Below are 19,746 nucleotides of genomic sequence, written 5' to 3' on the forward strand. Positions count from 1 at the left end.
TCTTAATGCTTAATCCTGTCAGTTCATGTTGTCCCTCATCTCTGCTTCTGGCCTCAGTTTTGTCAAGATCACCCTGATCTGCTGTGTTTTTGTTGTCATACCTAAGAGAGGGCTTGGTGGCCCTGCACAAAGGAAATACTTGTGCATGTTCCCAAGTATTAAAAGTTAGCTTTTGAGGCTTATTTGGCTCATGCACCTCTTCTGTCAAGAGGCTAGACTTTGTGGAAGTTTCCTGTTCCCTGCTCATGGGCAGACAGCAAAAACCCTGAAGAGACAAATGGCATCATGCCTAGCTTCCTCCCAAAAATGCACAGGACTTAATATGTCTTTTTGTTAATTCTCCAAAGAAACAGTGAAGTCTTACACTGTTAATGCATGATGGATTCAAACTGGAGCACAGAAAGTTCCACCTCAACATGAGGAAGAACTTCTTTCCTTTGAGGGCTACAGAGCACTGGAACAGGCTCCCCAGAGAGGTTGTGGAGTCTCCTTCTCTGGAGACTTGCAAGACCTGTCTGGATGCCCTTCTGAGTGAGCTGCCCTAGTTTTGGTCCTGCTGTAGCAGGTGGGTTGGACTTGGATCTTCTGACGTCCCTTCCAAGCCCTGACATTCTGTGATTCTGTGATTAAAACACATTCCAAAGAGCCTTGTTAAAGGTCACTTTTATTTTAAGAAACTGACTTGTGGGTGCTGTAATATGAAAGGTTAGTGTAAAATGTGTGCTTTTTATGTTTCATAGTGATGACTGCTGCTGTTCAACTTTGCAGTTAAGGTTTTAATTGCTGTCTTCTATGGGGTGCTCCCAGTTTAAAGTACTGCTGGGACTTAACCATGCTTGGTGACAGCTGAGTGTTGGTGGCTGGGTTGTGTGCTTACAGCAGACTGAAAAGGGCTTCTGCACCTTCTAATAGCTAACCCTGATTCATATGTCTAAAGCCAGCAGCAAGACTGGTGACCAAGGGATTGCCTGCCTGAAACCAGGCAGAGGTCTGAAGTGGAGGGAGAACCCCTTAGGACTTCTGCTTTAAGTCTCAGGATTCCCTCCAGAGCCAAGTTTAACCTCATGGCACTGATTTACCAAAACAGATGTTATTGCTTAGCCAAGTGGACCTTCAAGAAAGGACTGGCATAGGTCACTGCTGGAAGAGGTATCCAAAGGGACCAGATAGCTACAGGCAACCCCCACGTGCATCCTTTTCAAGAGTGGTGCTGCTTTCTTCCTCTCAGTGTTGCATTAGCTTGGCAAAAAAATTTTCTGACGGCACCATGAATGTGCTAAGACATAGCTGTCCCAGTCCAGAGAGAGGAAGAGATGCTGGAGTTGGTTAAACAAGCTCAGCATGATCACTGTGCCCTTTCTCTGGAGCTCAGCAGTGAGGTCTCTCTCAAACTGGGTGTGAGATGTGCACTTCGTTGCCAGATTGCACAAGCCTAAGAGCACCTTGGTGACTGTCTCCCTGTGTGAAGGCATGCCAAACAGGGCAAAAGCAGACAAGCCACCACTTTCTTCCCCTTCTGGGAGTGCTATTTTCAGGTAGCAGGTTGGAAAGCAAAGATCTTGGAGGGAGGTGGAAATACTTAGTATTTCCCTTGGTATTAGTCTGGCAATCCAGTGTGTGGTATGAACTGGGATTGCCTCACATTGCAACTTTCACAACAGAGGACTGGCCTGTCTGAAGATGCATCCACAGCACAGTGCTGTTTTCCTTCACCCATGAAGATTCTTGAGGAACCTGTAGTAGCTCACTAGCACCAAAGTGCATAAGGTCTGGGCTGGGTTCTTAACCAACTGCTACACCTGTTGATGATGTCCCTTGTGAAGGGCCAAAATCTCTGATGGGAAGGTATGTGAGAATCATATTAAAATTGCTCCAAGGACTGAAGGCTGCATGGAAACTGAGCAGCTTGTTTCAACAGCTGGGGTGGACAGCAATTTCTTACTGCAATCTTAGGGTTGTTCACTTAGCTCTTACATTAAACAGCCACCTCCCCTGCATAAGGACCAGGCTGGTGAATGGTGTTTGTTGGTTGCCTCTCGTGTGAAACTCTTGTTCCTAGTGCTAAGTCAAGTTTTGCTTAAAAGCAGGTTGTGAGCAGAGCTCCTGCTTCTCTTGGCTACTGGAAACAAGCATCTCCGTGTCTACCTGCTGCTTGTCTCTGAAGCAGTGATCATGTCCTTTCCCTGCCTTGGTGGTATGTTCTCACACCATCCTTCACATTAGCCCAGTTGAGCTGTACAGGGAGACAATTACATTCCCTAATTGCACAGAAATGTAACAGTCAAGATTCTGTGAACCTGCAGGATACTTTCCTGTTGATCTGGTGGGCTCTACTGACTGTTTTCCATGGTCAAGCTTATGTCAAAATGACTACGAGGGAGGAGGTAGGAGGGAAGATTTGGCACAGAGGGTTAGGGAGGAGGTGGGAGCATGCACAGAGTGACCAGTTCAGCTGTATCAGGTAAATACATGTATGCAAAAAAAGACACAAAAAGCCAGTTTGTTTTCTCATTGTCCTGTTGTCAATAGTTGAAATATGGAAACTGAGGACTGTTGGCTAAATAGGTAAGTATTGAATGTGGGGAGAAGTCCTCCCTCTCTTCTAAGTGACATACTTGCATCAGAAATCTAAAACAAGAATTTGGACTCCAGGACTGGGGGGAAGAGATGCTCCAGGGCAGCAGTTGCTTTTCTGAGCAGGAGATAACTTGAAGCACACTTAAGCTCAGTCCTTGCCTTGCTGAATTAGGTAATTATGTGGAAATTTCCTCTGTGTATAAGCTGATCTAACTAACCCTACTGATTCTGTAGCTGCTGGTGCAAACATGGTCTCTGCATGGCTCCTGTAATTCAGACTGGTGCTAAAATTGTGTTAAACTAGTCTTTTTTTCTCTCCAAACTTCCCTGTTACGTGCCTTCAGAAACATGTTGGAGATGTGAACTTTATCTTGCTCTCCTGTCCCTGCTTTCCTGGGGGCAATGGGAAATGATATTCAGCCTTTGAAAAAGTGGTGCCACTAAACAACAGCTAGAGCTGGGGTCATCTTAAGTGTTTGGGAGATGATGGAGACAGGCTGAGCTCTGCAGCCTTCCCAGGAGGGAGTTCACTTTGCTCAGCCATATTCTTCACTCCTCTCCTCAGTAACATGCTAGTTCTTGCCATCAGCCTTGTGCGTTGTTACTTACCTAGGTGTGGCCCTTACTAAACAAAGGGTAGGGTATGGTGTGATTTGATTTGGTGATGTGTCCTCTCTCAGGAGCTTTTTGGAGCAACTGCATGTTTACCAGCACCACTGAGTCACCCAAGCTCTTCAGCAGTTTGTTTCATGGCAGTGCCCAAACTGTGGTACACCACTGGGCTAGTGCTGCCCCGTGCCTGAAAGGCTTTCTGAGCAGTGTGCTATCTCATCTGACCTGGGATGGTCCTCTTTGTAGTTTACTCCCTCTGCTTGAGTTATGTCTGTCTGCTTTTCCTTTCATAAGCTGTGCCCAGAAGAGAGATTGGACAAGATGCAGCTCCTTTATTGCTAGGTGAGATCGGTGTGCAAATCTCTGAGTACTTGACATAACTTTATTTCACGTTCCAGAGTGTTTCAGAGTGTTGGATTTGTACTAGGCAAAATTTAAATGGGATATTGTCCTTCAAGCAGCTCTTAGAGTTTGGGTCTTTGGGCCCCAGCTAGAAGGGCCCCCTGGAAAGCGTGCAGTGTTGCTGTTGGGTTTGGTTTCACTTGGCAGATCTGTTCATCCTGTCTCTGCCATTTGCTGCTGCAGACACAGCTAAAAACAGGCTGATGGTTTTGGCATGTTCCCAAGAGGCAGCAATGTCCTCAGTTACTTGGCCACCATCTAGGTCTCGTTTTGCAGCTGGTAGCAGCTGCCTCCTTTTCAAAGCAGACTTTGAGTGAGATTTGCAAGAGCTGTTGTCAGAACTGCCCCCTATCCAGCCTTCCTGTTGCCTTAACTTACAGAAACCACTCACGCTCTGACCGTGCAGCTCTTCTACATGGAGTGCTTCATGGTCCTGTGCTGGGGAGGTGCAGTGCTTCACTTTTCCTTGCTGCTCATGCTCTGCTTCCTCTGAGAAGCTTCCTCACTGTTGCTTGTCTTCAACCCCCAGTCTCCTGTCTGAGGACTGCAAGTCACTGTTTGGGTGCCTGGAGACCTTCCTGCTATTGAGTAGTAAAACAAATAGAGAAGATCAAGCATGAAAGAAGAAAGTACTGCTTCAAAAACTGTAAAAAAAAAAAAATCCCTAAATTGCTTGAACTAATTAGGTCTAGCTGGTGAAAGGAGCAGGCCTCTGCTCCTGGCAGTGCCTTTCTGCTGGTTTTGTCACCTTAGGTCCTGGTGATCTGTCCTCTGTTTCATGAGCTGAATCAGTTCCTGAAACCCAGCCTGGGAAAAAGGAAACTGTGAGCAGTGAGCTGTTGGTTGGCTGGAGCTCTTCTGTGAACTCCTGCCCTAAATGACTTGTCCAGGATTATGCAAGAAACTAGTAGCTGGGCACAGGCTTGAGCTCAGTAGTGAGGTTGTCTTAACTGGAGATCCTGCTGCCCTGTCATAACCACACTGTCAGGTCCAGGACCTCCTTCCTCTTCCCTCATAAGCTGCTGTCAACTGACCAACTCCTCACTGTGCTGAGGCAAGATAAAAATATCATTTATCCTGGACTTAGACCAGGATAAAGAGCCTGGATAAAAAAGAAGCTGCCTTTAGCTGAGACAGAGGAGCCCGGATAAGGGGTGGGGGAATGAAACTCCTGTCTGATTTATGAGGACTCTCTTGAGTATAGTTTTAATATTTTTCAGACCAAGGCTTCTCAGCTTTGTTGGAGGTTAAGAGTGTGTGACAAAGCTATTTGTCTGATCACCACTAATCTAGTGGTCCCTGAAAATTAGTAAAGTCCAATACTTGAAAGGGGCCTACATCAAAGCTGGGGAGGGTCTTTTCATCAGAGAAGACAGTGGTAGGACAAGGGGTGATGGTTTTAAATTGAGAGAGGGGAGATACTAGGAAGAAATTCTTCACTCTCAGGGTGGTGAGGAACTGGGATGGGTTGCCCAGCAGGTTGTTGATGCCCCAGCCCTGGAGGTTTTTAAGGCCAGGTTGGATGAGGTTTTGTGCAGCCTGGTCTGGTGGTGGGGATCCCTGCTCATGGCAGGGGGGTTGGAACCGGATGATCTTTAAGGTCCCTTCCAACCTTTAATGATTCTATGATTCCTTAACCTCAAGGAGCTCTTGGGCCTGAATTGTGAAAGTGAGCATCCCTGCTGAGGACCAGCCTGGCTCAGCTGCTGTGTGGTGGGTGCTGGCAGGCCCACCGGGCTGCCCTCAGACCTCGCCCCTCGCCTCCTCACGCTTCAGCCCGGGTGCCTGCTGGGGTGGCTTCTGACTTGCCGTGGGGCGGTAGCCGGGCGAGCAGTTCTCAGCGCTCAGAAAATGAGGTGTTGAAGGTGGCCAAGGCCGTAGCGGTTGCGTTTCAAGCTGCCCTCTGGTGGTTTCGGACAGAGGGACCGAGATGAGCTGCGGTAGCCACGGCGGCTGCTCCGGAGCAGCCTCTGCAGCGCCCGGGGCTGAGCGGCGTGGGACACGCTGGGCTGGGCTCCGGTAGCCTCCTGGGTGCCCTGCAGTGGTGCCTGGGCCATGGATGCTGCTGCTAAAGCCTGATGAGGGACTAAACGAAGGCTTGGTATGTGCAGGGGAAGTGGCTGGGTGGTGGATGCAGGGGAACTGAAGCAGGAAAACCCAGGCTGAAGGTCTTGAAGCAGCTTCTTCGTGGGCTCTCTGGTAAGAGATGGGCTGGAGCTTTGAAGCACAGGTTTACAATCACTTTTAATCCTTTGCCATCAGTTTTGGTGCTGGGATAAACTGTATGAAAAGTATCTTATATGTATATATATATATATATGTATGAAAAGTATTTTATATCTCAAGTTCCTGACTTTTAGGCTTTATGCATGTGTGAAAAAACTTGCTTCTGTTAGCTTTGGATTTCCAGCTTCTCCTTTGTTTTGAAAAAGTCAGGACCCTGCTGAGGATGTGCTTGCTCCTCCTGTGCCTCCACTTGCATGTGAAAGATGTAGTTAAGTGTGTGAACAAACAGCCTAAACCTTACAGTTCAATGAGTGTACTGATCCCATCTGTACCTTCACTGGAGATACTGGTCAGAGCTGGATGAACACTGCAGGTGTGTGTGGTATCTCTGCTTGTTGTCTGGGTGGCTGATATTTCCCTGGTAGCAGTCACAGTGTGAGAGCTATATAAAAACGTGGAGCATCTGCAGGAGCTGTGCTGACATCCCAGCAGTGGAGGAGTCACAAGCCTTGCTGCTGCAAAGTCCAGCTCCTCTTTCCTGCATGGAAGTGATTTCTGTACAAGTCCGGGTCACTGAAGACCTGCCAACACTCAGCATGTGGGAGGGCACCAGCAGCTCTTACTTCAGGGTGATGCTGCTCACCAGAGCATACCTGTGATTTCATGGGGAGGAGATTTCTATCCCACATGTGCAGAGGAGAGTGGTTACTTCATCTATAATACAGCCCTGGAAAGACAGATGGGTAGTAAGTAGAGTGCTGCTTACATCTTCCATGAACTTAGCATGGGGTCTAGAGCCAGGGGTGTTCCCTGTCACGTAGATGTGACCTCCCTGTGCTCCCAGTGACACACTTAGAGCTAGAGGGAGCTTATCCAGGAGAAACTCGAAGCTCTTGACCCTTTCTGAGTGTTTTGGGAACATCAGATAGGTGGGGAGGTTCCCTTGCCAAGAGCTGCAGCAACAGTGAAGCATGTAGGTGTCTTGCCTCCTCCTTCATGATACTTTGCTGATTTGAAGGTGTTTCTCTTCCCATCAGGTGAGCATCTTTGAAAAGCCCTGCACCCCTGCTCTGTGGCTAGTCCTGGCTTGTATTATTTGTTTCCCAAATCTTGTCCCTCCTACCTTTCACAGTTTGAGACGTAAGAGGAACTTGAGATCCTAGCAGAGTGCAGGATGCTTTCCAGAGCTCTCCGCAGGGTGGTCTCCTAGTGTATGGTTTCTGAGTTGTTTGCCTAGCTGCCTTTCACCTGTTTGTCCCAATTCTGGGCTGTGTACCTTCCTTACATCCAGGGGTCGGTGTAGAGGGAAAAGCATTTCCTTTTAAATGCAACCATGGGCACAGAGTGGGGTTAACATGGGCAAAACCAGGAGCAGCAGGTGACAGCTGGGAGCTGGCAGTAAGTGCCTTCATGCAGTAAGTGCCTTCATGCACAAGGAGGGAACTGATGTCTTCCAAGTGAGGTAAGTGACTGCTGTGGCCCTTGAGGAATTGTTTCATCCTTCTCACCAGCCTGGCAGCTCAGCTTCTTTCTTCACACCTTGTGTGGGCTGTATGTGTGCAGTGGTGGTGCTGAGCTGTGCTGGGTGTAGAGGGGATGCTTGAGTACCTGTAGGAGCTAACAGTATGGGCAAGACTTGCCCTGTAAACGTGCTCTGGCTTCTTCCTCCTGTGGAGTGTCTGACTTGGGCGCCACTTCTAGAAACTGCTGAGGTGTTGTCCTGGCAGCCAAGAGGCTGTTGCTTGTTTCCTGTGAGGAGACACGAGGGCTGGGTCTCTGGTGTGCTCCTGCACTGACGGGGAGAGAGGAGATCTGGCCACATCTGAGCAGTGCAGCTAATCCACGTTCTGCAAAGATGAAGCAAGAGACAGAAGGGCTGGTGGACAGGAGGGGGGTCCATGATACGGTTGCATGGTCACTGCTCTCTGTTTTTATCCAAAGTTTGGTTTTAAGAGTCATTGGCTGGCCCATCCTGAAATATAACATCCCTGGCTTCATCCCAGGTGGTGACAATGTTGGCATGCTCATGTGGCTGCTGAGGTTGCCACCAACAGCTGGGGACACGTGACAACCCAGGAGGTGACTGTGGCAGATCCCTGGAGTTGTTCAGCCCTGTGTAGGAGTTGGAGCCTCCTGTGCCAGCAGAGAGTGAGCTAATGAGCATTGATTCAGCTGTGGATTTGTCCTGGCCCTGGGTCACATCCTGATAGAGGATGGGTCTGCTCAGCTCTCCAGGCGCAGCGTGTTGCTGTGCAGCAGGAAGTGGATGTTTGGAGGCTCCCACAGGGTGAGTCAGAGATGCTGTGGCCATAGCTGATGTGGTGTCACCACCTTTGCTCTCTGTCAGGATTTGCCTGTGGGAAGCCCTGAAGTTTGTCCTGTATTACCTTCAGTCTAACTTGCCAGAGTGTGTAGCAGCAATCACAGATTTCTGGTACCCAAAAATCTAGCTCAGGAGCACAAGAAGAAGCTTTTTCCATGACACTGCATTTCTCCCCTTATGTTTCCACATGAGCAGTGCATCTCTTGGAGTAAACCAGGCAGGTATTACTTCCTGTAGGCAAAGTTTTTACAGGCCTAGGGGACACTTACAGTGTGTTTCTTTGTTTTTGTTTTGTTTTAATTGGGGACAAAGAAATGAGCCCACCAGCATCTTCTGAGGATGGCCAGCAGGATGTTTTATCTGAGGCAGATAAGTCTGGACTCCTACACTGCAGCTGCTGTTGTTTCCCAAGCACCATGAATTCCTTGAGGATGCCTGGCACCTCTGGGACACCAGCAGCAGTGAAGGCTCGTGTGGATATCATAGAATCCTAGAATATGCTGAGTTGGAAGGGACCCATCAGGATCACCGAGTCCAACTCCTGTCCCTGTGTAGGGCACCCCAAGAATCACCCCATGGGCCTGAGAGCATCATCCAAAGGCTTCTTGAGCTCAGGCAGGCTTGGTGCTGTGACCACTGCCCTGGGGAGCTGGTTCCAGTGCTCAACCACCCTCTGGGGGAAAAACCTTCTCCTGATATCCAACCCCAACCTCCCCTGCTTCAGCTTCCTGCCATTTCCCCCAGTCCTGTCCCTGGTCACAGGAGGGAAGGGATCAGGACCTGCCCCATCTCTTCCCCTGGTGAGGAACCACAGGCTGCAGTGAGGTCACCCCTCAGCCTCCTCTTCTCCAGGCTGAACAATCCCAGTGACCTCAGCAGCTCCTCAGAAGACATCCCTTCCAGACCCTTCCCCATCCTCGTGGCTCTCCTCTGGACACTCTCCAGTAGCTTGATGGCCTTTTGACACGGGGGTGCCCAGCCCTGCAGGCAGTGCTCCAGGTGAGGCTGCACCAGAGCAGGGTTGTGCCCCAGGGCAGGGTTGGCCCTCCTGGCTCCACAACATATCTGCTGTGCCTGGCATGGAGAGCATCTCTGGTGCAAACTGGCATCCCTGCCATGGGAGGGACCCTGTGGGGCAGCTGGGAAGGACTGTAAGGAATCCTTCTTCCTGAGGAGGAAGGAGCAGCAGGAACCACCAGACTGAACTGACTCCAAACCCCTCTCCCTGTGCCCCTGGGGGAAGGAGGGAGAGAAACCAGGAGCAAAGGGATTTGGGAAGAAGGGAGGGGTGGGGTGAGGTGTGTGAGCCCTGCTCTGGGGGTGTCTGTGTCATGTGGGCATCAGAATAGTGTGAAATTAAACTATTATTTTTCCCCAAGTTGAATCTGTTTTGCCTATGACCAGAACTGGTGAGTGAACCCTCCTTGTCTTGACCCACGACCTCCTAGTTGGGTTTTCTCTTCCCCATCCCACAGTGGGGAGAAGGGTCTTGAGCAGCTGCCTGGTTCTTTGTTGTCAGCTGGTCCTAAACCACGATAGTTCCCCACATTTTCTTAGTATCCTCTGACCCTGATCCTCAGTTTTCTCATATATCATATATGCAAACTGGGGCACAGGAGATTCCATGTAAATGTGAGGAAAAGCTGCTTTACCGTGGGGGTGATGGAGCCCTGGGACAGGCTGCCCAGAGAGGCTGGGGAGTCTCCTCTGGAGACTTTCAAACCCACTCGGACACCTTCCTGTGGGATGTGCTCTGGGTGACCCTGCTCTGGCAGGGGGGTTGGACTAGATGATCTTTCGAGGTCCCTTCCAACCCCTAAGATCCTGTGATCTTCTGCAATTGTTCCCTTTCCATCTATCCATCTTTCCACAGCTTGTCTCTTCTTCCCCTGCCTCCATTTTGCCTTCAGTTCTTTTGAGCTGCCTCTTCTTAGGTTCCCTCTTCCCCAGAGGGAGAGCTCATTTATGGAGTAATGTGAAGAGGTGCTGGCAAGTAACATCAGGAGATGGAGCTGAGCAGCAGATCCCACGTGCCAAAGCCTTTTTACAGACATCACAGCAGGCTGTAGGACCTACCAAGGGTTGTGCCCCTGATTCCTGTGGGGTCATGTATCCTTGAAGCTTTTAGGAGGGTGAAAACCTGCTGCCAAAGCTGGGCTGGCCTTGCTGCAGCCCCTTGAGCAGGTGTGGGGAGAGCTGGCTGCTTGCTCTGGGTTACAGGGAGACTTGTACCCCCCTGTCTTGGGGGGGTTAAGCAACACCAGCTCTTCAGGCTTTCCCGGGGGCTGAGAGTTGGTGCTGTTGTGATTGTTTTGGTTTGGTTTTTTTAAATATGACACTCTAGAGCCTTTTCCAAGAGGCAAAGCAAAAGTTATTAGTGTTACGTTTGCTCAACCTTAACTACAGCTGAACAAACTTTGTTTTCCCTCCTTAGGAATTATTATTTGGGTGAAAATTAAAACGGTTTACTTGTTAGTGCCATTACGTGGTATCATGTGCTTTTCTTTCTTTCCTTTTTCTATTTCCTATTCTTCACGATCCTGAAGATCATGGGCAGCAGGCCTGTGTGGCTCCATCCAGCCCACGTTCTTTTCAATTGAGCTAGCAGCCAAGGTGACTTGGGAGCGTGGTGGAAATGTTAAGCCCCTTTCCTTTGAACCTGCTGATTTTAAAAAATGAAAATATTATTCCAAAAAAAAGTTATTAACCACTTCTGCACACAGGAGAAACAGATGTCAGGCAGGTGGCATCCTTGCTTTTGTGGGATGTGGCCACCTTAGCTGTTTGGGGTGGGTTTTCAGGCTTCTGGCATGTAGGTGCAGACCCCCTGCCTCTGATGGATGCTGTCTTGGCCCAAGACACGTTATCTCCAGAGCTGGGGTCTCATCAGCAGGATGCTTTGCAGGGTCGTGGTCCACCCCCTTGCCTTGACTCCACTGCAGAGCGTCAGTGGCTGAGAAGTGACCAAAGAGACCAGTCTTGGCCAGATTACAGAGGGTTTGGGCAATTTTGGGCACCACCATATCAGAAGGCCATCAAGCTACTGGAGAGTGTCCAGAGGAGAGCCACGAGGATGGGGAAGGGTCTGGAAGGGATGTCTTCTGAGGAGCTGCTGAGGTCACTGGGATTGTTCAGCCTGGAGAAGAGGAGGCTGAGGGGTGACCTCACTGCAGCCTGTGGTTCCTCACCAGGGGAAGAGATGGGGCAGGTCCTGATCTTTTCCCTCCTGTGACCAGGGACAGGACTGGGGGAAATGGCAGGAAGCTGAAGCAGGGGAGGTTGGGGTTGGATATCAGGAGAAGGTTTTTCCCCCAGAGGGTGGTTGAGCACTGGAACCAGCTCCCCAGGGCAGTGGTCACAGCACCAAGCCTGCCTGAGCTCAAGAAGCCTTTGGATGATGCTCTGAGGCCCATGGGGTGATTCTTGGGGCGCCCTACACAGGGACAGGAGTTGGACTCGGTGATCCTGATGGGTCCCTTCCAACCCAGCGTATATTCTGTGATTCTGTGGTTTTGAGCAGCCTGCCCTGGCGCTGCGGGCAGCCCCTCTGTGCAGGGATTCCCCAGCCCACTAGATGGCAAACACGTAAAACATTTGCCTCTCCTCTTCTGGCTGGGGACGAGCCCTGTGCGCGGGGTGTTCGCAGCGCCAAGGAGCGGGCTGGAGAGATTCTTCTTCTTTTTTTTTCTTCTTCTTTCTTTCCTGCCGGGGGCCTGTCTGCACCAGCAGCCACCGGCTGTAGGTCTAGTGCCATCATTTACATTTCCAGGGATGAGCAGCGTCCGGCTGGGTTGCCCAGAGCAGCCTCGGCTCTGTTGGTTTTGGCTTCCTTTGGATGAACCCGGCCCTGGTTTCGAGAGGATCGGGAGGAAGAGGAAAGAGGCGAGGGTGTTGAGTGGGGGGAGTTGGTGCCACTGACGGGCTGTGCAGCCTGGGTTTCTCCTGCAGGTTCTGGAGCGAGCTCATCCTGAGCGCCTCTTTGCCCCAAAGCTGTGTCCCTCTGGGCTGGTTTCTGTATGGGGACAGGAGAGTAGGCAGCAAGTGCTGAGCCCCTGTCAGCTGCCCTGCTCTGGGGTTTCTAGAAGCCTGGAGCAGTTGCCGTGTTGGCCGGACCCCCCCTTGCATTCTTTTGCAAGCCTCTGCTGTCCCTTCAGTACTGCTCTGTTTCCCGTGGTAGCCCTGGTGAACCTGGGCTGAGCTGGTCTCTTGGGTGAAAAGAAATTGCTAAGCTGGATGGTACAAGCCTGTCCCAAGGAGGACACTGCCACCAGGCTGATACCTCTCCCCAACTTTGGCTTCTGGACCTTTTCACATTCTTGAGTGAGGGAGGATACGGCTCAGGTTTGTGGGCTGGGACTTCTTTTGAGGGCTCAGCAAAACAGGGGGAGTGTCTTCTTTCTCCCCAGAGTGAGGAAGCTTGAATCTCTTCAGGGTGACATGTCTCATGTGGTGTAGAAGAGCTGCTGCCAGCTCCAGATGCTGCCCAGGGAGCCTGGGGATGTGGCTTTCTCTACAATGGAGCTGGAGACGTTTTCGAGATGTCTGAGTAATTAAGGGGCTTGATGGATGCAGGTACTGAGGTTCCTCTTAAAACCTCTCCAGGCTAAAATCTGTACCTTGGGGGAATGAAATCTCTTTGAAAATCTGGCCAGAGCTTAGCCACTGTGCCTAGGAAGAAGTATTGCTTTTGAAGATGGGACTGTGTTGCTCAAGGGGGCTTTTGGAAATGTGATCTTTGACCCCGTGCCCTGATCAAGCCTGTCCTGTTTCCTAGCCCTGTCTGGAGACATGACAGGCTGGTGGCCCTGGGCTGCCTGCTCTGACTGAGGTGGGTGTTCAGGTGCACTCCTAACCCTGGGAGGAATGAGGAAGAGTCTGGGCCGTGTGATGTGTCCACAACTCCGTGAGGTCTGCCTGGAGGGTGTGCAGTGCTTGTGTTCAGTGATGAACTTGGCTGTGATTGCAGGGAAGCCTTAGCGTGTTGCTCTGGGCATCTACTTTTTGCCCAAGTCCTTCCTCAGACCCGTGCAGTGTGTCCCTGCTGTGCTGTGTGGGGCTGGCTTTGCCTCTTCAGGGAGGAGCACCTGGAGGTTGATTCCTGCTTCAAGCTCCTTCATTTGAAGTGTCTGCCCTTTACTCTCCACTAGTTTCATTCTGGCTTGGCTCTAGCCTGGCTCCAGCATGGGTTAATCTGTCAAACTGGTTTTAACAAACCCACCCAGACCATCAATGATCTCAGATCTCTGCCTCCTCTCCCCTCCTGTGACCGATGGCAATTTGGGTTCAAAAACAATAGTCCTGGTCTGATAGACCTGATTTCATTCTGTGGGGAGATTGTAGGTTTGGTTGTTGAAGATAACTGAGTTGACGTGGTCGGCTCCAGCTGGGCAAAACGTTCAATTTACTGTCGTGGTGTTTAAAAATTAGCACAGCAAACCACAAAAGGATTGTCTTGCTCGCTCGACCTGCTGCTTGTGTCCTGTGTGGGGCCAGCCTGCCAAAGGGAGCAGGGGATCTGGTGATGGACATCCCTGCCGTGGGGCAGGTGCTGGGGGTTAGTGGAGGCTTTTGCCACCCTTCCTGAAGTGGAGCCTTGGGGTACTGCCTCAGAGGCAGAGTGGAAGGGAAGGGAGATGGAGCACTCCCCATATCTGCTCTGGGGAGACCCAAGGTGACTTTTTGAGTCACCTGTCGAGGTGCCTTTGCTGTGGCCAGAGGTGATGTGCACCCTTTCCCAGCTCCCAGTGTGCCTTTCCTGTGTCCCTGTGGGGGTGTTCCCAATGTAGCAGTACTCAGGAGGGCTGAGATCCTGTGGCACCCAGACTCATTGGAGATGTGGGTGACCCTGGCTTCTGCCTTCTTGCCTTTCCCAGCAGGAATCACAGCCCAACCCCAGAGCCCAGGGCTTGCTCCTGGCTCGCCCTGCACAGGCACCGTGTGCATAGCCAGGTTTCCAGTCCCTTCCTCACCTGCCCCTGCCTTCAGAGGGAAGATCTAACCATGTGAAGAGAACGAAGCCTGAGAGCTACAGCCACATTATTCCCCATCTGCACCAGATGCAATTTATTCATGTCTTGGGTGGAGTTAGCACATGTCAGGCTGGAGGGAGCACAGTGCACCCCGTGGATCCCGCCAGGGCCAGAGTTCTGGGGGAGGCTTCATGTGCTGTGTGTTCATTGCCAGACCCCTTCTCACTTACCCCCAAGGCACCCCCAGAAAGCTGGGATGGGACCAAGGCTCCTTCCCAGGTACCCAAGCAATCCTGCAGCTTTCCACAGGTGATGATCCAAAGGCCAACACTGTGACCTGGAGTCTTGGAGAATGAACATGAGTGAGGGGGGGGACGTAAAACCAGCACTGGCAGAGCTTCTGCTGGCTCTGGTGACCCACAGGAACACCTCAGGTCCGGCGTGCTGGTTTAGGAAAGTCTGTGTCACTGTGTTTTCCTTTCTGGGAGCAGCTCAGAGAACCAGGGCTCCAGTATGCAGCTGGGTCTGTCAGTCTTTTGACACTGCCCTGTCCAAAAAGCCCCTGAACCCGCTGGCTTAGCTTGCCAGCTCTGGCTCCTTGCCTGCATCCCTCCTGAAGGCTGGTTGGAAGGCACAGAGCAAGCACTTGCATCTGCTGTGATGTTGCTTGCAGCAACAAAAAGGATCATTTTGGTGACTCTTGAGTGTTGTCAGAGCTTGAAGGACCAGAGACCCACACCACAGCCAGCACCAGAGGCTGAGACCTGGCTGCGTGTCAGCTGGATTGCTGGATACTGGTGTCTCAGAAGGGCTGGCTGGGAAGGTCTCCTTGTTTTGTGGAGGTCCTGGTAGCTGGGGGGCCAAGACAAAATGGAAGCCTTGGTTTATCCAAGCTTTCCTGAGCCTGGGCAGTGGTTGCAGCAGGTCCCTGGTTTTAAGGGACATCAGTGGGTGGCAATATGCTTTGAGTGTCCTGTCTGCAGCTGGGTTGATGCTGGGGTAGAAGTCTTATTGGTGGCAGAGAGCACTGGGTCAGACCCAGCTGGGCTGGGGCAGGCTCTGTTCCTGCCCTCTGGGGGTTTGTTCCTCTTTTGGCTCTTTCCTTGTGTGAGTAGGGTGGAGATCTGGTGGGCAGATGTCCTAGGAGTTCTCCTGCCTCCACCACATTCCTGAAGTGAGCTGGTGCTGGTGTGGCATCTGTACAGCTCATCTCAGGGCATGTTTAGCATTTTATGGCTTCTTTCCTTCTGCCCACGGTGCTGAGGGTGAAACCCTGGGGATGTGGCAGCAGCCAAATCACAGCCACTTGGATGCACTGGATTGATGGAACACACTGAGGAGGCACTGAGCAGTTGGCCAAGCCCTGCTGCCTGAGGTGAGTGCCCAAGAGCAGCCCAGTCCAGGCTCTCCCAGTGAGGCCAAAATGTGCATCCATCCACCAACCTCTGCCCTGGCTCCCTCGCGTTTTCCTCTGCTGTGGCTTTGTGGATTCAGGGTGCATGCAGGCATGGTGGAAAGGAGCCCAAGGGCTGGGCAGAGGTGGAAAAGGGGCTGCTTTGTGTCTGTCGTGTGGCCTTCCCAGCCCACTGGCAGCCCCCCAAGCCCTCCAGCTTCTGCCACTCCCTCCCGTTCCTGGCAGCCCCCAGTCCTCGGCTCCTTGGGGCACTTGCACGAGGCACCATTCCCTGAATGTCCTTTTCCCTCACCACTATGGGCTCCAGCACAGGGAATCCTGGCCAAGATCACAGGATAGCTTAAGGGTTTTAAGAGATAGGAGGCTTAATAACTTGACTCCAGGACCTCCCCATCGCCTGCTTCGGCAGTGGCTGTGATTTTGCAGCTCATGTAGGAGCATGTCCAGAGCCAGGCATCACTGCTGGGCTGAATCTCCAGCTGTGTGCTGCAACAGGGAGTGCACAGACCTCTGCTCGCTGCAGAGGACTGAGCATCTTGTGGGCCCAAAGGCTGGCGTGCAGGCTGGGACTCTTGGAGATGTCAGTCCCCCTGTCTGGGTGGGCTGGATGAGCCTGGCTTCTGCAGGGACAATGTGGTTGCTCCTCTACTGGGTCATGGGGCTGGTTAGGGGAGGGTGAGCAGGATGAGCAGTCAAGCCCCTGCCTGTCGGAGTGTGCTTGGAGGGACCCTGAGGTGACAGCAGTTTGTCCCTGGCCACGCAGGGGAGTTTGGGGCTGATGCTTGGTGAAGCAGCTCTTCTCCAGCATGATCCTGGCCTGGGTGAGGGGTGGTATAAATACAGCCCCAACTACAGGAGCAGTGAATGCTGAGGAGGTGGCACCACTGGGGTCACAGCCTCTCTGATGCCACCAGTGATCCCTAGTACCTGCTGATCCCAGGCGAGACCTGGTGCTCAGCGCTTCCATGACCCTGCTGGCTGCACTCCTGCACTTCTCCTGACACGTCTTCTGGTTTGCCAGGTCTGATGGGTGCTGGGCTGCTGCCCTGGGGCTGTCTCAGGGTGCTTGCACAAGGCGGGCTCAGGACTGTGTGGGTGACACCCTGGCCTGGCAGTGGCAGCGTGCTGCCCTGGACCAAAGGGCTCCAAGCAGAGCTGGGCTGGTGTGCCAATGGTTTTCTGCCATCTCCCCTCACTGGGTTTGTCTCCTGGAGAGCAGCCTGGGTCCCTTGGATACAGGACGTATCCAGCATTCTCTCCTTGGAGATTACAGACCTGATTTTAACTCTGCAAACCCAGTGCACCCACAGTCACAACATGCCTCAGAAAAACCTGGAAGCCGTGCTTGTGCTGCAGCAGCGTGAGGTTCAAACAGGAGCCTCTGGGTGAGTCCCAAACCCAGGGACTGCTGCCAAGCTCAGGAGCATCCCTGGCTCCAGAATAGAGCAGGCAACCCCTGTGGTGGCCCACTGGCCCAAAGTGCCTGAGCCAAGCAGCAGGGACCAGCAGTGGGACAAGGGGGCCCAGCAACAGTTTTTCCCCCCCCACTCCCCAAGTTGTTATTTCAGCTGCTGGAGCCTCCGCAGGGCTGAAAACACCCCGCAGGTGCTGGTTGCAAGAACCTTCTCCCCTCCACCCTGACAGCCCCTGAAACCTCCTGCTCCCCAGCTCGGGACTCCCTTGCCATCCCTTCCCAGACCTCGCACCTCTCCCCGCCCTGCACCCCCTGGGACGAGCTCTGCATACACGAGTCCTTGTTGCCTCCATCCCCGCTCCAGCCCTTAACAGAGGCTGCTTTTCTGCTGGCGGCAGCGCCGGCGGCCCCGGCCACCGAGCTCCAGCCCTCCAGGGCTGCCTCTTAACCTGGAGCAGCCGTGGGTTACTCGTGTTGTTCTTGGCAGGGCCGCCCCAGCCCTCCGAAACAGAGGTGAGTGTGCTCGGGGGCGTGGGGCGCGGGCCAGTGCCCCTGTTTGTGTTGGACCCACCGTGCAGGGAATGAGTTCAGCTGGGCTGCTAACGGGGTGCAGGGCAGGGACAGCACGCGTGGCCGGGGGGAGCTGGGCCCCTGCTGTGCTGCTCAGGGCCCCCCGAGACTTCCCTGGCTCACCTCTCCTGGCTACATCAGCCCCACTGGGGGCAGGGGGGTTTTGGCTGTGACCCTGCTGCCCGGGAGTCCTGTGAGTGATGCTCTGCTCTTCGTGGGGACGGGGCAGCCCCCTCCCCTGCCCCACCTCAGCCCTCCTGGGCTAGAGAAGGGGGATTGGCAGGGAAGGGGCTTTCCTGTCCCAGATTCCCATGCTGAGCCCTGTTGGCTTTTTGTCTCAGCCCAGGTTTGCTCTCGGGCTTGTTTGTAAATCCCCCAGTGCTCTGACTGGGACCAGTCCAGGGCTGGGAAGGACAAGCTGTGGGCAAGGAGGGTTTTGCCCCACAGAAGTGCTGCCCTGTCACGTCAGCAAGGGCTGACCCCCTCCATACCTGTTGCTTTGCTGGACCTGGTCCTGCTTTGGGGCTGGGGTGGTGGTGTGGTGGAAAGGGGTCTGATTCCTTGTTCCTGCTGTAGGAGCAGCTGAGCACAGGCAGGAGAGCAGAGATCTTGAAAGCACCACCCTGTGTGTTGTACCGAGTGTTTCTTACTTCCAGCAGTGCCAGCATCAAAGCCTGGGGTGCACGTTGTAGGTCTGCTGAGCGTTTCCCTTTGCAGGCTGGACTCAGCATTGCTCCATTTGAGGAAGCCAAATTCACCACAGCATCAGCTGTCCCATCTGTGGTGGGAGGGCATGTCCTTTTTCAGAGGTGGACGGGATCCAGGGCAGGAGGAGGACCTGCCAGAGGTTCTCCTGGCCTTGGGAAGAGGCCACAAACCCCACCACCATCCTTCATGCAGCCACGACTGTGCAGCTGACCCGTGGCACCCCCAGGGAGATGTGCATGTATGTGGCTCTAGGCCAGGTCAAGGACAGGAATCCCCAGGCAGGCTTAGGTCCCTGGGGTGGACATGGTCCTTATCCCTCTGAGATTTAGCAGTGACTGTTGCTTTCAGCTTCTGTGGGCTAAGCCAGGCAGCCCAGACCCTGCAGCCCTGCTGGGGGCTGTGCTGGCTGCCCCATCCTGCCTTTGCCCTCTCCCACCCCTCCTGCTCCCCTCCTCCTGCTTTCCTTTAGCAATTGTCCTTTAAAAGCCCAAACACCCATTGTCCAAACGGGGATTAAACACCATCTGTGCAAACTTTGAGGCCATTTTCGGTGACTGGGAGGAAACAGATGACTCAGGGAGAGGTTTCAACACAGATTGGCTGTGACCCCGGGTGGATCTTGGTGGAGCAGCCCTGTTAACCCAGGCACCTCCTGGCTGCATTTTGAGGCTCATGGCATGGGAGCCAGCAGTGGTTTTCAGACTGCTGTGGGGTCACCCCTGAGCTGGGAGGTGTTGCCAACCAGCTGGCCCTCCTCTCAGAGCTTTGCTCCATCTGGTCCCACTGGTGGCTTCTGAGTTCTGGTTTTGAGTAATGCTGGTGGGAAGGGGATGCAGGGCATTGACAGTGTTGAGGTCAGTCTGCACTAGTGTGGGGCCCCCCACAAGACCCTTGTGTTTTGGCTCTTTTCTCTCAACATGTTGTCTGAAGTGTCCCTGGAGGAATGTGACAGTAAGCACTGCATCCCCTAGTGAATGCCACCAGATGCTTCCACATGCAAGCAAGAAATTCGTGCTCCAAGTAGCTTCTCTCTGTTACCACCTCACCTGCCCCAAGCGTGACATGTTCCCACAGCCCATCTGGGCTGGGATGCCCCCCAAACTGAGGACATGGTGGTGGTGAGGTGCATGGGAGGCTGAGGAGCAGGCTGCTGGCCACAATGGTCCAGCAGTGAGGAGCACTTGGCCAAGGTAGGAATTTCAGCAGGACTCATCCAGCTGTTGCAGGGTGAAGAGGGAGGTGTTTGCTGCTGGTCTCCTTTTAGTCAACCTGAGTGGCTGGTGTCATCTCTGAGCCGTGCAGGGGCTCCATGAAGGGAGGCCAACTTCTCTGCAAACCCCCTGCCTTGGCAAGCTCCAACCAAGGACCCCTTGGGTCCAGTGTCCCGAGTAAGGGAATTGTAGGAAGGACAACAGATGTAAAGGCAGTTAAAGTTGGGAAGACTGAGGGGATCACACTTTTTGAAGGGTGGTGATTTAGTTGATCCTGTGATTACAGGAGGTGGATCTGGGTGCTGAGGAAGGCAGGTACA

This window comes from Apus apus, chromosome 20, assembly GCF_020740795.1.
Source record: "Apus apus isolate bApuApu2 chromosome 20, bApuApu2.pri.cur, whole genome shotgun sequence".
NCBI lineage: Eukaryota > Metazoa > Chordata > Aves > Apodiformes > Apodidae > Apus > Apus apus.